Source organism: Varroa jacobsoni, unplaced genomic scaffold, assembly GCF_002532875.2.
Source record: "Varroa jacobsoni isolate VJ856 unplaced genomic scaffold, vjacob_1.0 scaffold_831, whole genome shotgun sequence".
Taxonomy (NCBI): domain Eukaryota; kingdom Metazoa; phylum Arthropoda; class Arachnida; order Mesostigmata; family Varroidae; genus Varroa; species Varroa jacobsoni.
This window is the reverse complement of record NW_019213733.1, coordinates 113105-131061: the sequence shown is the minus strand read 5'-3', so window position 1 is coordinate 131061 and position 17957 is coordinate 113105. Positions and strand designations below refer to the sequence as shown.

Here is a 17957-nt window from a genome sequence, read left to right as displayed (position 1 = left end):
ATTTATATACCAATAAATCAGACTCCAGTTGCTTACGAGTAAACGCACTTGCTATATGTAGGATATTCTGTATGTATAATTGAACTATACTTCCATTAGAACCGAACGTTACGAGTGCCGTCCAGAGCTTTCCTCAAGTCAAACAGGTACTCCTTTTTTTCGGCGATGCGTGTGCTTATCGATAGAGTACAGCTGAACGGAGTGGTCATGAAGAATAATCCCGACCCTGGAACTTCCACAGTGAAATGACAATGAGTGTGACAGAGAAGACTGTCTGATAATATAATGTAGCTTCCAGACTGTAAAAAAATGACGGCACATGGAAGGCCATTTTCGGCCAATTAATATTGGCCTAAATTCAGTGCTAGTTTAAGTCCCTTCTTACAACGTTCAGTTTCTTCATTAGAAACTTCCGTGCAGGCCTTCTGCTCGTAGATACACTTGGCAATGAGTGAGATTTCCTATTTTTATTATGGGATTATTTATGGGAGGCTGTTGTGTGGAAGATATTGCATAGCTGAATAGGTGAGCATACATTATATATAAACTGTGCTTTGGTTTACGGCTGACTTGCTATACACGACGCCCTATGTACAAAACCGCTACAGAGGAGACTATGTACCTTGCTTACCCCCATACGTGGCGGCGTTTTAACTCAGTTGAGTTACATGAGTTATGTGTATGTACATGCAAGTATAAAATTTACATCTGTTAGGATGAAGCGAACTTTGGAAGAGATCCAACTGTGTCAGCTGTACAGTCTAATAGCTTTTATACGGATCTAGTTGCTGGTCTACATCTAAGGATACTAATTCAAGTTTCGCCAGAAGTTATGACGTATGTACGTAAATCCGTTTGCTGTACAGTAAGCTAATATGTGGATGGAGATGGTCGTTTCGACAGACGTGATGTTTGCTATTATCCTTCAGGAGTTTAAGCCGACCCCCTCCCCTCGTGGCTAGTTCTATTACATTGACTAGTCATGTTACGTGATAAGCATTTGACTTTGTGTTCGAAAAGTCTTGTTTAATTTTCTAAATGGATCTAGTATAAGAGTATTTGATCGTTGTACCTGCAAAAGAAAACGCGTAAGATCTCAACTAACAGGAAGATCTACGGCTATCCTGTTAGCTGAAAGCATAAACTGACGTTGGAGAGTGCAACAACACGCTTGCGTTTGCTAAACAACGTTGAAAAACATAGATTGGCACAATATCAGGCCTTCTGACTGCGTTTCCCTGCACGAGTTCCCGTAATGACTTGGGATCTATTTTGGAATGCCTTCGTCGGTCGGCCAGTGAGGAAGCGTGAGGCAGAAAAAAAGAAAAGAAGCTTCTATACGCAGCAGACAACGACAAGTAGGAACTGTACATTTAATGTACAATTGTTGATACTAAGCAGACTCTGTTGGCAGAAACAAATGGCAAAACCGACTGAGGGGTCAAGTTCATTCAAATTGTGACCTGTTGTGTATTGCTTTTGGTGATAATCATCTGCGCAGCTACTACTAAAAAGATATCTTTCTTGGTAACTTCTACTGCCGATTCTGGTGACTGAAACATCTCTGCTTAATGAGCATTATCTGTAGGAACAAAAAACAAATAAGTAATTATAGACTTACAAAGATAACTATTGCTATACCAGAATAAAGGTCCATTTAAGAAAACCATCATCTGTGAATTTGGGTAACAACTCTAGCGTTAAAGCTCGTGACTTTACCTTACGAGTATCGGTATAAGTTCACATTCAATTTACCAGATATATTCATCCTTGATGAAATATCTGCTTTGACGTACGGAGTCACTCTTCTTCGATTCAGTCTATTCACTCAGGAATATTGCCTCCTGCGATGTTACTTCTGACCGATACGTAGTAAAAGAGCTACTATCAGATCTGCATCTTTTCTATCGATGCTCGCTAATTCTACATGTGCCACTTGAATACGCCAAAAATGCCTATAGGCCATTAGGCCAATAAAGATCCCTGTTTGTTAGTTGTGATGCACTTATGAAGCTGCAATTTATCAGTGTTAGCATCAGCTCTCTTCAGCACCATCACGAGACACAAGGCCTTTTTCGCTGTGATTATTGCGAAAGCAATACGAGCGCAGAGCAATGAGCATGGGAACGATCCAAGATCTGTTCTTGTTTTCAATATTCACCACTATTTTGGAAAGATCTTTCGTCTTCATTAACTGCTGTCAGTTAAGGAAAGAGCGTCGAAAACGAGAGCGCAAAGATGGAAAACAATAGAAGAACACGACCAGTTTACCTGTTCAAAACGATTTGTCGATGTGACTACTTCTTTTCCTGCTTCCGCACGAACGAACGACAGACAACACAGGCCAATGGTTAGAGTAATGGATTCTGATGCGTGATCAGGAACGACGCGACGCGTCGGCAACGGAAGAAAGCCAATGGAGGCAACGGAAACAAACGACGTAACCAAAGGTAAAGAGTGCAGAAAACACGCTCGCATCTATTACGGGGCGTCAACTACCGATCGGAGCCGGTGGTCCACTTCGACCACGACTCTAAAGAGAAGGAACGATGGGAAAGTCTTTAGTAGCTTACGCCAGTCAAGAACATAGGCACTTCACTGGAAACAGTAGAAAATTTTGTCTAGCAATGTTGTTGTTAGATTGATGCCCTACGGTACGGCAGTCTGATGAGGTGCTGCTGCTGGCGGTGGTGGTAATACGCGTTGACGGAATATCAATTCACATCGACTTAAATCTCTACCCTCGAACAGACATCAGAAGCAGCTACTTTCAGGGCTAAGTTTCCTTATTGTTGGTATATTAATTAATATATTATTATTTTTGGTTGTATATTACCTACTGTTAGAGGCCCTATCGTTGGCTGACTCTGGGGCTAGAATGTGAGCACTTGCCTGTTCGGAGCTCCTGACTGCGTTACTGAAGCCGTTCCGACGTCGTCTGCTAAGAAAAAAGATCGATTTATTCAAACAGAGCAACGAGAAAACATCAATAGAGGTAACAGCGGCAGCAGCAGCAGCAGCAGTAATAACAGAAGTAACAGCTAGGATAGGGATAAAGTTTAAGTTAGCAAGTAAAACGAATAACCATGACTCATGCGAAAACTAACTTCCCAACAAACATGAAAATATGTGAAGGCAACTGTAGCACATATCAAAGTAATACTATTGTGTGCAATAAAAATTATATGAGAACATCGCGAGCGTGAAGCGCCAGTGAAGTTATAGTCTTGTTACTACGGGCAGGGTGGGCTTCTCGTCTTGGTAGCTTATATGGACATACCTGGTCGGGTCTTCAGTGTTATAATCCTCGTAGTTCTCAGACGACTCTATTTTTTATCCGAATGCAATACGGATTGTTCACACAAGGCGTCTATGCTTCCAGTTCTGCTAACATGCTTTTCATTACTACGATACGTTAAGATTATCAGCATGGCTAAAGTAACTATAGTAACTAGCAGTTAGATGATATGTGTCTGACCGGAATGCGTCGCGCCGGTTAATGTCGCTGGCAAGAACCGTGAACCCGTTATATTTTTGTTGTTATTATTGTTGTCAGTGTATTTGTGTGTAAGTAAGTCTGTGTCTGCGTATGCGTGTTTCTATAGCTCAGACGTGTCTTATTAGGACCGGCAATAAAGGACTAGCGATAGCAATAATTTACGATGATGATGATTGTTATGATGTTGGTGACGATCTTGACGAGCGTGAGTTGGCAGCCTTAGGCCGGTGCCTGGTGCCGTAATTGATCCCAGAAAAGTAGAGCTGTATTTTAGCGGAACAATAATCACAATAGCAAGCTACAATGACAACAACGACTCTAACGATTCACTAGATTCATTTTCAGCAGAGGTAAGGGTAACTTGTGACAGCTTTTCTTTCTATTTTTGCTACCGTTTTTGTTAGCCCATTACGAAGATAGGTGTTGAAGATTTCGCATTTAGTACCGCAGCCATTTATAGCTTTAATCTGGTGGCGCTCCTCATGTGCAATCGATATAAGCAACTTAAATAACTTTTAATGCTTTAATGGACTGAACAACGAGGTAGTTCTGGCCAGTAGCGTAACTATTGTATATAAGAAGGCTGTGTTATGGTTCGATTAGCGACGCTCAGATATAAACTTCGGGTGTGCGTTTATATACCATAATAAATTGCGAGGATTTCATTTTTGTCTGTTAAAATACGACTGTAAATGGGTGATAACGCGAACGGCGACGATTTAGGCGCCAGAAGTTTTCAACGAGATAACTCGAGCTTTTTTGCCCTACGGAAAAGTCTTACTTAACTCAGATAACGAAATTAACTTCGGCGGTTTCAAATCGTTCAGCAGTCGTAGTGGTTTAGCTGGTCCGTGTATGTGTAGTTGTATGTACAAATTCTGTAAGCTAGTTGATTAGCACGTAGATGATGAGGTGTGAATGAGATGAGACGTGAAGTTGGTAAGGTACAGCAACTTGGTGGTGATAGAATCGTTGACCACTGTATTACCGTCCGCAAAGATATTTATTGGTTTTTGCATACTTTTCTTCTTTATATTATCGTACCAATAAAAACTGATAGAACGAGCAAGTGAGTTACAGACATGGATGCGAAAGAAACACTATTTTGATCTACTATCAGTATCTAATGAAGCACACAAAGAAGATTTCTAATATTAATATATCATAGTTTTTATTCTGAGTTTCCTTGATAAACATGACTTATCGTCAATTCATAAGCTGATTTTTATCAGCTTATAAACTCTTCGGCGAAATATTATAGATGGACATTACATGTGACTATCTCAAAGGTAAACTGGGCTTTTCGATGCTTATACCAGATGCCAGAATTTCGATGCTTATAAATAGGGTCACGGGTCGTGGGTGTGTAAAACTTACTCGAACGACTCAACCATCTAGGGCACTTGTACCAGTGTTGACAAATGCGTTCGACCAAGCCCAAATCAGCTGCATTTTGTCTTTTATCATTAACGATGTCATAAGCGCTGTCAGTAGATGGCTTACCATGGTACCGGTGAAATGTCGTCTTTTTCTACCCCAGAATAACAGTAACATGTCTTTCGTATCGCATTATCCAGCGTTATTACACAGATTCGAACCCATTATTGTTCCTATGATGCACGTTCATCGGAGAGTATCAACGTCCATCTGGTCTCGATTAACGGTTCTATTAATTTATCTCCAAACACTTCGACAGGGTTACCCGCTCAACGACAAACAGCTCTCGTAATCGTACGAGCAGGCGGGCATGTGACCGGTTCCTCCTCTAAAACATTACTAATTGTTGTAGTGAAACACAGACATAATTCGCTAGAAGCACTATCTGCAGAGGACGCGTGCCAGACGTCGCCAGAAACATGCACGATCTGAGCAAGGCGACCAGCGAGATCTGGCCGCGTACGATAGTGTGTTCCTGTACGTACGAGTGAAGGCAAAGAACAATGATTGGAATGAACGCGTGCCACTTCACCACCGCTAACGTGAAGATCACATCATCGACAGTGGAACATTTCTCTAATGAGCCAACCATTGGCTGATGACCGGTACCTGACTTACTAATCCACGACAGCCACAACTATTTCCAAAACATCGCTTTCCATAGTTATCGTTCACTTATTCGACCTGCGGATTGTTCTTCCGGGCGCCCATCTACTCCCAGGCGTAGACAACAAGCGCCCATTAGTTGTTATGTTAACTGCCTGTACTATCCTCTCGGAAACTGATAACCTCCCAGATTTAGCTAGAATATAGCACAGTGTAACTGTTTTGGCCTTAAACGAAATCGGTGCGTCTGTAAAAACAGAAATGGCACTAATTCAACTTTTTGTTATGGTTTGTAAGAGAAATCAATTGGCATTTTTGACAACATTGTATTTCTCTCCGTTGAAATGAATGCGGGATTTGTGCTTGTAATTATTTACTCTATCAATTTGATTGTGTGTTTCTATTCCAACTAACCAGTACTCGTTGTTATACAATGGTTCGGCAGGCGGGAATATCGTTGCTATTCTCGCTGCTAGAAAATTATATAATGCAATAATGAATAACACAATAAATGAGTAAACATTGTTTTTCAAAGATGTTGCCGCCGCATCGTATACGCGTAAAAAAATTTCACACGTACGGGTTTGCCCTTGGCAGCAACAAGCCGACCGGCATCTAGCTCGTTGATTTTTTAGTCTCGTTCATTGACGATATCCTGACGAAGTCCTGTCGTTAGCTAGTCTTGCGCAGTAAAGCTTTCGAGCTTCGTCTTGTCGCCATTTTGGCTGACTTTTGTCATCGATACATTATTGTAATCAGCTTGCTGCAGGTACGGAGATCTGTGTACGTTTACGTGTCCCTACGTAGCCGTTGTATGCACAATCACCGTCTCGTCGTCTCCTTAATGTTCGGCCATCCGCACCTTTCATCACGAGCTATATGCTGCCAGTTGTTAGAAACGTTAGGTTTGTAGGCGGCGGTATTGAATGCCCTTCGTTCCCCGACCCCACTCCCCTGCTGTTGCACCACACGCGGTACTAATTACAACTGATGCGTGGCGATCACTCTTCTATAATAAACAGATAGTAGAAAAATCGTATTACGATAATTGTCGCTCGGTTACGTCACATTTGACTGGCGCTGATGGCCATGCTAGTGGCAGTAATAGTACTATGAGGAGATATTTACGTAACGCCGCTCGCTCTGCCTGTAAAACTCTAATAGGGACAACAAAATATACTTCTGCGACAGAAACGCTGATCTTTTGGAGGCGGTGATGGATAGTGAAGAACAAGTTGCACATACGCGGTAGAACGCTAATTTCGTTGATATAATAATAATTCGTCGTAATAATTGAATAAAGTATTTAAGTAAGTAACAGGAAATAGCTAAGAACAGAAGCACTTTCAGCAGCTTTCGGTCAGACAACACAAACTCAACAAAACAGTGAAGAAACCTTACTATTCTCCCTACTATACCATAACCCTTACTATTCTATTAAAAGCCGATAACTGGCACGGACCAGTGCACGTAGTATGCACGAAAAAACGTTTTTTGCGCCGGATATCGTGGTAGAATTTGGGAGGACCTTTCTTCCGTTTCACATCGTTGTACTCATTGTTATCATTAAGTCTCGTACATTGCTATCCTCGCTGTTTTTTTGCTACTATGGTAGGATGTTATTATATTATAGAATAACATAGAGTTGATTCAGCCCGGGACAGTCGTTGAGGGTTACGGTTGTACAAGCTGCACGGTACAGCGTAAGGCACAATTGGTCCTAACTGTAATGGTAACAATAGCACGGTGGGCACACTGAGCATTGGCCGTTTGGTTATGTTCTTCCGTTCCACACAGACAGATCTATTTATTTTGCACTTACCAATAGTTACTATTACGTGTATAAGATTGGTTCTACTCTAGGACAAACGACAAAGTGTAACCATCACCGTTATCGGTCCCTTTACATTTACTGTTTGCTCGTATTGATGGGGTATTAGCGAAAGCATACTCAGGGCTAAAAGAGTAGAATGAGACCATAACAAATATCGGAACCGATAGCACGCCTTAAGATAACCTCAGCAACAGAGGTCGCATTTGAGAGTTCCCTCTGGATGCTGCCATCGTAATGCTAGAAAGCAGCTGGTTGGTCCGAGTAATCGTTTAGTTGCCTTTGCTAATTATAATCACCGTCGTCGCTGTTGCCTCCCGCTGCCATTGTTTGTGCTGCAAATATATACCTATATTGCTTGCTGCCGAGTGGGGGCGCTGCAAGATCTACCTTGTTGTCATATATTTGTGAGGTCCACGTATATGGTAAGGATTGAAATGGAAAATGGGTCGCAACAATTAGAAAGAGGTATACTGTAGGTAGATGAGGGAAAAAAGTAGGCAAAGCTAAAATTGATCCGTGACTACTTTCTATTTCCGCCCATCGCTTAGCCGTGGAGACAAGTCACTCGTTGTTTCGTACGAATACAGCATCGTACGGATGCACGATATAGAACGAGTAACTGAGCACACAGTTCTCCAATCGTGTGAGTAGCCCATCGTGCACTGTGGCTGGCAAGCGTTGATGTCTATATTAGAGTAATTAATGCAGAGATAATTTGACTAACGAGTGGTCTTCTTGGACACGAGGTGGAAAATTTGAAAATTCCTTTTTCATTTCAAATGTGTATTATAATACATGGAGAAAGAAATGACGCATTCGTCATTAAATCGTCGCCCGCAGCTAAAAAAGCGGACAGAGTTTTACGCAATGGCGGGAGTACTGATAAGAACTATTTCGTTACCACGCCAATCTGTCGTAATGAATAGAGATAGGTTCCTAATGGCCGGCAATTCATCGTTCGAAGTACTATTTCTGACTCAACAAACTGCAATAGCCCCATTGTCCAACAGTTTTGTGGTGTTTACATAATGTGTTACTATGAACGAGCCTAGCAAGATATTTCTCTATCTAGATTATAAGGTAATGATCATGCTTTTATCACGTCAAAACGGCCTTAGACGACGGTGATAATGCATTTCAGCTTTGTACTATGCATGTATACAATATAGCAGTGCTAACGAGACAGGCCCGTTCGAGACATGCGGGCGTTCGAACAAAAGTCTATAAGGCTACAATGATTTTTTCCATTTGAACATGTTATACCTATAAACGATTAATGATTTTGTGGACTATCTCCATGCGATTTGTTGCCAAGAATCATATAGCACAGCAACGGTACAGGATAGCAACGTTCTCATCATAAACACAATTTGACAATGTCGTATCCTGTGTTCACCGACTCTTACGCCCTAGTTGAACCATCGCTATATTTGAAAAACAGTATGTAGACGTCACGTCATCAGCTTGACAGAACTGATGGTTCCAAACCCTGTTTGGTATTCACTATGATGATGACTATTGGCTATATACTGAACTTCGTTGACAGACAAGCACATAGTTACTCCTATAATATCTCACATGACCGGCGTCATTAAATAAAGCACCGCATATCCCTACTGCTACATACATCACAGCACTGGTAACGGTGAGAAAGCTGCTGAGTTCGAACTTCCCCTATCTGACGCAATAACAGTTACAATAGCAACATCGACACTGTCAGTAACGCATACTCTTTCCTAGTCATCATGCCCTCTTGTGTACGTGCATGCGCGGCGTGTTCTACGAATACTAATAGTAACGTCTGCTATACCGCAACGATACACGCAAGAAACGTCGACTTCATGCACTTCCTCCGTCAGCGTCGCTGACAACAGCGTCGTTGAGCTGTATGGGCTGCTTACTGTGCGATGCAACGGCTGGGCTGTAATTTTAGTAATCACTGGTTCTTACATCGAACTTACCTCTAACGTTCATAGAACCCGCGCTAACGCGACGACGGAAGTCACTTGGGTCGATCAAAACGCCGAATCAAAACAGGATCATCGAGTTAACCAAAAATCCTGTCCTTTAGCAATGCTAGCACGCACGGTAATTCTGACTCTGTCGCTGACACCAGCACCATCGAGCAATACACACCCACCCCCGGGGGATTGTCCCTCGGTCGACGGGATGTCTCAGCCGTTCGGGCATAGCTTCGCGTTTCTGGTCCGGTAGTAGCTGACTTTGTCTGTCGTTTCTCCCCAAGAACCAATCAACTCCGAAGCAACAAAGAAAAAAAGAATATATCTACTAACGGCAAGCGACCGAACGAAAGCTTAACATAAACGAATCGACGAGGGCATTGGGGGCGAGTTCTTTATGTGATGCGGTCACATGGTTTTTCCGTTAGATTCGTGGTGGCCAAAAAGCATTAGATAGTCACATAAACACACAAGCAGACAAGTTAATCTAGCCTACTGCAAATACCTGACCGATGGCTCTAGGGAATTCGTCGGCTAACCAGATCATTACAGCTTTCCTAGACGGTTGTGTGATGAATGACCGTCAGACAAGTTAAAGCGGTTCGGTTTAAACTCGAAGGCGCGTATAATAGTAGTTCGAGATAAAAAAAAAACGGAAACTATTGGAAGAAGGCTTTACCGTCAGTCGTGGAATATTGAGATGTTGCCGATTTCGAGGCCATAAGCGGTACCCCAATTGGACTGGAGAGTGGATGAGAATAAAAAGAAATAAAATAATAAATGCTCTAAAAAATTGGTTCATTTAAGCTTCAACGTGAATAGCAGTAATGGGAACATGATTATACCCGTATAATTCCAATGAGTGGGTCCCAATCAATTCCGTTATGTTTGGTGTAGCACCTCAAATCTGCTGTAATATTTGGGGCTGACTCTTTTTGATCACTTGATATTATTTTAGTTTGAAAAGCAAACAGAAGGCAAAGCTAAAAAGGAAGACACAGAGAATCCATCGGCGACAATCCACACTCCGGCTCGGCTTGACCAAGCCGGAGTGTGTGTGTGCCGGATTATCGCTTGTGCTGTAGCCTTTGTTACCGCCTACCGTTCTGTTATGGGTATTTTTCATTTATGTATGCTTCTAGATCCGAGAAACAATGCTGGCTAAGAAAATTCTGATGTATATTAAGATATTTTACTATAGTAGATGGTAAACAGCCTTATCCGTCAAGCAAATGGTTGGCAAAATGACTGAACCGCAGTTGTATATTATCAGGTGTTGACTTAAGGTGTTTCAGTGCAGCCTGAAAAAACATCATAAAATTTTGCATTTCATAAATACACAATCGTTATTTTAACTCGTCGTAAAGTATAAAGTACGCCTCTCTACACAGGACGAGCAAGTCGGACATTGAACATTAAGGTATGCTTAGAAAATGTAATGGGTGAACACGCATTAGACACCTTTATAATAATCGCACAGAATAAACCCTATGAGATCATCGGAGTGAGTTGGACTGCTGTTTTTCGTCCACTATCTGCCTCTTTGTTAGATCTATGAAGTCCATAGTCCTACCCCTGGTCATGTCTCTAACTTTCTGTAGAGGATATGGAACATCCTATCGATCCAAACCACGGACGAAGTCGATTGACGAAGCAACTTTGTCCTTCAGCAAAGTCGCCTCCCTGCCATAGGAAGCTCATTCCGTGTGTTACTTATTATGCATGATATGGGTGGTAGATCTCAATCATAATGCTAGACTACTGTTTAATTCACATTCATGCCTAATTCTAGTTGAACTTGATGAAGCACTGACCCTTACGCATTTATATGTACTTTTTCTATATCGTCTATGCACTATAGGTGATCTGATTTGGCTTTTGTACTCGTTCTTTCATGATCTATTATGATAGAATTTGTCTCCTCAGACACATATTTTCATACTCATTTTCGGATCATGGCATTCAATTACGCGAATACAAATAATATGATCATGGTAGATGTGGAACGTTACGAGCAGCACGCCGCTGATGTTAGCACTCGACCAGTGGTGTGGTTCCATTTATATATAATACTTACCCATAGTCAAACCAGGTTCATAACTAACCAGTTACTCAGGCTACACTGAGTACGAGGAACAATAGAGAGTACGGGAGTAGCAATCGCGTTCGACTCGTTGCCCTTTTGGTCCAAGTGTGACACTCTGCTGTTACTGATCGCTGTCGACAACTGTCGACTTTTTCGTGCTGATTGATGATCATCTTGCAGCCGCTCTATGACGACCTGCGAGGTGTCCATCTTTCGTAACAACGATAGCCGGTGTCAGTATTATGGCGTCAATGCACACCGATGGAGATGGCAGTCACGACGCTTTGATGCATAGCAGAATCAACATCGAAAACAAGTCTGCTTCCTCCCCTTGGGACGGCTCTAAACAAAAACGCGTCATGGTTCAAATTGTTGTTTTCCGATCAGTCTGTCCCGTTCTTTCCGAAACGAAGTAACTGATAGGCCGGGCGTCAACTCTGGGAAATGGCCGTGGCAACAGAAGCAGCTGTTGAACCGGCGTATACCGCAGATCAGTAGTTCCTAGCTAACGTAATACTTGCGGTAATTCTTACAGGAACAGCGAGGTAGACGCTATCACTGATCGCTATCATTTCGGACAACGGAACAACGTTCGGCCTAGGCAGATCGGTCAGGTGATACCGTTGTCGATTGTTGTTGTAGGCTCGAGTGCTAACTCCCTTTTTTTTCCTATTTCTTATAGTGATCTGCGTTCAGTAATTTTTCTACGGCAAGCGCGGTAACACGTGTAGCAAACGTAACGAGCTCATTCACCACCATCAATCCTATTTTCAGGCTGGCCGCCGCTCACAAACGGTCTGGCTGTGATTGAGTCTGTTTTTAAACTTGCGGTACATTACGGGTCGGCAATTAGCCGTACCATAGTCGCCACGATATATGTATAGTATATATTCAAACGCTTGCGTGTAATGTTTTTTAAATCGTTCCATTCTCTGGTCAGCATGAACTTTCTTTCCTTCATTCTCGTTGCCTTCTCTCTTTTTGCTTCATGTTCAGTCTCTGGCAGATTTTCGTAATTATGTTTCAATTGTTGAAGAAATGCGCATAATTTGTTGTTGTTTTGTATATTATAACGCGACAAGGCAGCGGCCAGATGCCAATCCCTGGGCTTCCATTCTGCCGTCGGATAGAGCCATTACGCTGAGTGGAGGTAAGTATAGGATTTGACTGGACGAGGAGGGAGCAGAAGACGCGACTGGTTCAATGATAGCGGTCAATAGCCAGAGAGCAGAGAAGCCACAAGAGGACGGTTCGAAGACGGACGGAAGCGAAAGTTCTAATAGAAAAAAGTGTAAAAATTACACCCAAGATGTGATGAACCCGAAACGTGCGGAAGAGCAAAGAAAAGAAATAAGCAAGACCTCTTTTTTTGAACATTACTAAAACATTGTTACCCTTTGTAATAGCCGACGGTAGCGGTGGTGGACGATGGAAGCCTGCGAAGGCCCGCTCTTATTCAGTTATACTATTACTATTATTATATGCTGGGGCTCGGTCAGCGGAACGGTTATGTTGATTGCCAACAATATGATAGCAACATCACGATAGAGATTAAAGGAAGACGAACGGCTAGATTTAGTAGGACGACGATGAGAATGCGATAGGCATTTTGTGACAGCTCTAGCGTAGAAACCAGATGAGTTAGAAAAGACATTTTTAAGCCCCCCGGGACAATGAGACAACAAGGAACGAGTGCGAAGAAAACAGAAAGGACGGGGAAGGTTCAGTTCCGACAACTGGCTTGGCGGTCGATGCGAGCGTTCAAGGTGCTATCGTCGTTGAAACAGCAAATCTGTCTATGACACTGTAGAAAAAGCGCATAAATGACCGCGCTTATAAATATGGCGGTTCAGTGATACCTATCGCTGTTACTATTCAACTATAGAAAATATTAAGGTGTAGATTTTACTGCAACAATGACGGCCATTATCTTAGCGTCGCACATATTTTGTCTGCACTGTGGGTTTCATCCTGCTCTGCCCGCCAAACCAATACATCTCCGTTTTGACATGTAGAATCGACCGGGCTCACTCAATCCTGTGTAAGTTGTGTCGACCCAATGTTATAACGAAAAGAACGAAAAAACGAGCCCCTGGTACCAGCAACTGAAGGAGCGCTATCAGGAGCGGCATTGGACACAGTCAAATGAATATGATAAACGCGTAAGGCCGTACAGACTTAGAAAGATCTCAAAGGAACAGCAGCTAAGATGCTGAAGGCATGGCATTCGTCATCCGCTTCTTTTTGTCCTTACGGCGCTATCAAGCGTTTGCATATTCCGTCATTCCGGCAAAAAGTGGCATCGGGTGTGCCCGATCATTTTCTTTTCATAGACAGGAGATCTTCGCGGCGCAAATCTTTGTATCTACGCGGCACCGTAAACGCTTGTCCTGTTGGCAGAAGGTGGAAGTTCGTCCGAATGAAATTTTCGCTTTAGAACGAAGCAGTACGATATTTCTAGACATCTTGTCACATATCATGCAAGGCTATCGTATGTAATCATGGAGCAATGAGTAGAAAGTAGGCCGATAGAAGGACGCTATCGTAGCGGCATCAGTTATAACAGCAGCTTCCTGATTTTGTTCGTTGCTTGAGAGATGATAACGGCAATGTTATGGATAAAGCTGCTAATGGTCAGCATATTTGTCAATCGAAATGGTTAAACTGGAGTGGTTTTGGGTAACACTCCGAGGAACAACTGATTATTGAACTACAAAGCACTCCGCCACGGCTTTGTGACGGACAGGGTGATGTAATTACGAAGATATTGGATGGGCAAATTGTTTTGTCTGTAGGTAAGGTGAAATTTGGCGAAGAGGCAAAAACGGGCGACGCTGACAAGCTCGCTCGACATTTTAACGGTAAACGCGAAAATTTTTCGCTCAGATTGTTCTTAGGCAAGGCTCATCTTGACATGTGGGACGATACTGTCTGGGAAGATGGACTGTTCGCAGGGCCTTTCTTACAGGCAATAAAGCCAGGAAATGCTAGCATACAATGTATTATCAAATAAAAACCTTCGATAGACTTAATGCCTCTTAGAATCGAACTGAATGAGTTCCATGTTATCGTGCACACGAGCGCCTTTGAAGCAACTGTGAACGTTCACGCTGGCGCCTGAGGCCTTCAGCAGAGAAGTTATAGAAGCTCTCGGGTGAACGCAAGATTGGCCGTTACAGTCATCAGGACCGTTAGTGGGAATCAGTATTTGTCGTATCTGTAACTCCTTAATATTCTTTTTAATCATTCATTAAAGTAGTTCGTATATTCGAAGAGTGACTATCCGATCACAGATAGGTAGCTACTACTGACACATCCGGATGCAATAGAAGCCAACAAAACATACAGTGCGCATCATTATTCGTGTGTTTGGGTGCAAACAGCGCACCATGGCGCGATCTACATTGACCTCTGTGGCGCCATCTTGAAATTGTACATGCATACATACATACACACTACGTCATCATCACGATCACCATAATTGACCATTACCACCGCGACAACGGCACCGCGAACATGTTAAGAACGCTATCCGGAAAGCCGTAGCCACGCCCCCGCCCCCTTTCCCCATCTAAGTTTGCCCCGACCAGGGCAATCGTTTCGCGATCCATTGGACGGAAACTTCGCTATCTGACTGCCCATTGTCTTCCAGTTGATCCTGGATTTTGCATTGGACGGTACACTCGCTGCTCCAGTACCTGCCGGAGAGCTGCCGTGTGCTGTTCACATCGCCGTTGCACTTAGCATCAACCTTAATCTGAAGAATCAGGAAGTAAATTGTGGTAAAGCCGTGAGCGGCAAAGCGATCATTGCTGTCGCTGTTACTACTTCGTTTGAAACTGATGCCACTTTTAGCGTGGGGGGCAGCATGAGGAATCGCGTGTTGTTTTCGTTGCTGATAGCGTTTGTGAGGGCGGTGGCAACAGGTAAAAAAAAACAACGACAGTGGCTTACATCTAAATGAAGGCAGCAGCGAAAAACGAATGGCAAGTTTCAGCAGCATCGATGAGCGCGCCAGCGAAGTTAGCGGTGCCATCGCTATACGAAACGGGGCGGATGCAGTAAAAAGCACGTGTCAGCATCTATAGCAGTCGAAAATCTCGGTTTCACTGGGCTAAAGATAGCTTATCTGCTACCATGCGTGCGTGTGGCTAGGTGGAAAATCTGTTCAAGAATAACCAGCTCGGGCCCTCGCTAGCGAATGGGAAACGACGAACATATCTCCCACTGACTAAGACAACGCCGCTCAATATTTACCCACACCCAGCTCTATCGTGACGTCGCTCAGTAGCAGCTCGGGCGGAAAGCATGCCTCTCGTCACAGGAGACAAAAGCGATAACAAAACATTGCAGCATCGAAAATTGAGACGCAGAAAGAGAATCTTCAGCAGCCTGGATTGATGTCGATCTGCGGGAATGGCGGAACGTTTGTTGGTAGCAGATATTTGATTGACGGTCGGACGAATAGGCAACCTACAACGAATCGGGGCCGTCTGCGCTCAATATGAAACAACGAAAAAAGGAGAAAAATTGACAGCCAGCGGAAAAAAATAAATTATTAGGTTATAAGATTATTCGAAGCTGATTAAACTCCAAGCAAAGAATCTTTAGGAGATGAGAATGTAGGGAAAAAGAGGGGAAAAAATATTAGGATATTAGAAAATATTTAGACTGTGATTAATGAATTACGGTATGGTCCAATATGCTGTCATTGACATAATAGAGTACGAGCAACGTTCGTGAGTTACGCGTTTTGGACGCATGTTATCGATGGACAAACTTTTTTTTTAAGAGTTTCTTAATTTTCCAAGAGAGATTTATTATCAAATCGACCGCTTTGAGACAGCTATAATGTGATGAAATGGTAGTTTACAGAGTTCTGCTTTACTGAGGTGCCAATTTTTGTATTAATTCATAGTCAGAGGAATCTCTTTACTAGCCAAACTCGATCGAACGTAACACGCTTAGTACCAATGAGACGAACTAAAAAAAGACTCGAAGACGAACGCGTCGAGCCTACCTCAACTTAGAATTTTTGTAGCCACGCTGTATAAACTATTGATTCCTTCAACAGAGACCGGCCAGCTTTAAAAGGTCTTCCTGTTTGGATCTAGTCCGAACTAGCCCAAATCTAGACAACATAGACAAATAATACAGTGCAAAAAACGGTCCGCCATGAACACCAACGATAGTCCCCAACGCCGTCCGCGCAAACACAAACAGGTCACACGCGTACGCCGTTATACCATGTTGTTTTTACCTTTAAACAAAGCCTGACCGAATGAAAAAGTATACAGAAAAACAGTAAGAAAAGTGAGCTATTGGGACTGTACACTGGGATCGAAACAACCGTGAAGGAGCCGACATCGCTGTGACATACCAAACAGCATCAAACAGACATTAGTCTGCATAAAAGAATCTTGTATATACACAGATTAGGCGGGAAAAAAGCCTGAGGCGGTTAAGGCTATGTTCTGCGCATCGGGCGGGCCATAGTAGGGCATCATCAGCCAGCTTATCAACCTTCTACCTGCTTCGTTGAGTACGTAGGTGCGTCATTGAAATGTACATATGCGAGGCGAAATAAAGGTCCTAAAGGCTCTAATGGTCATACATTTTTCGATTCGGTGCAGAACTGTTCTAGTCTCTAGCACCCTCTCTAGTCAGCAACAACCGCAAGAAAACCACCATCGGCCAAATCACTTCATAGCACTGTTGACCATCAGTCCACCCCCCTTTATATATGCAGTGTGGTGAGAGTTAGTGCGAAGAAACATGGCGCGAGCGTGTGCCTGTATTTATAGGAACCTGGATAGAGAGACTATCCTCGTCCTTCTCAATCCAGTAATCCGCGCGAAGCAAAGGATATAATCAGAGCTCCTTCATATTATAGCCTACATACGCCCACGCACATATACGTATATATATATATATATATATATATATATATATATATATATATTATCCTACTGATACGAAATTGGGCCTCGTAGAGTTTAGTCAGAACGTTTCAATTTCAAGGGTGAATATTGTAGGAGACATCTTGCAGTTGTTCAGGAAAGCGTGTTCTCATTCTATACTTTTTTCATGTCATTTTCGTTTGTGAACGGCCGACAAAATAGCCAAATTCACGGGTGTTCGCTAGGGTAAACAACGCACCTCCTCGTATAATATATATACCAGATGTTCACTAACAGCATGTTCAGGGCGTCGAACAGACGTTGCCGGAAACGTGCAAGTTACCCTCAGCAAACGGATCTATTTGCAGATGATTGTTACTGCAACTGTCTGAAATCACCGTATCGTATAAAGAAATTGTAGAGGCTGTGGTCAGCTGACTGTTGGCTAAGGCTTCTTTTTAGCTACAGGTAGGGAATTTCGGTTGGAACTCTGGGCTGATCCTTTTTGACATTTTCATGACTGTACCTGCAATTCAGTCCCAATCAAATAGCGAATTGGCTGAATTGCCTATCATTGTTTTTGTGTCCTTTTGTTTTGTTTTTAATTTTTAATCAACTTTAGTTGCTCCAAACA

At 42.8% G+C, this 17957-nt stretch overlaps 1 protein-coding gene across 1 annotated transcript in view; it reads left to right on the top strand.

The window, feature by feature from the left end:
• LOC111264196 (uncharacterized) overlaps positions 1 to 17957 on the top strand; it is a 149833-nt gene that overhangs the window by 20733 nt on the left and 111143 nt on the right. The gene's annotated exons all lie outside the window — the stretch shown is intronic.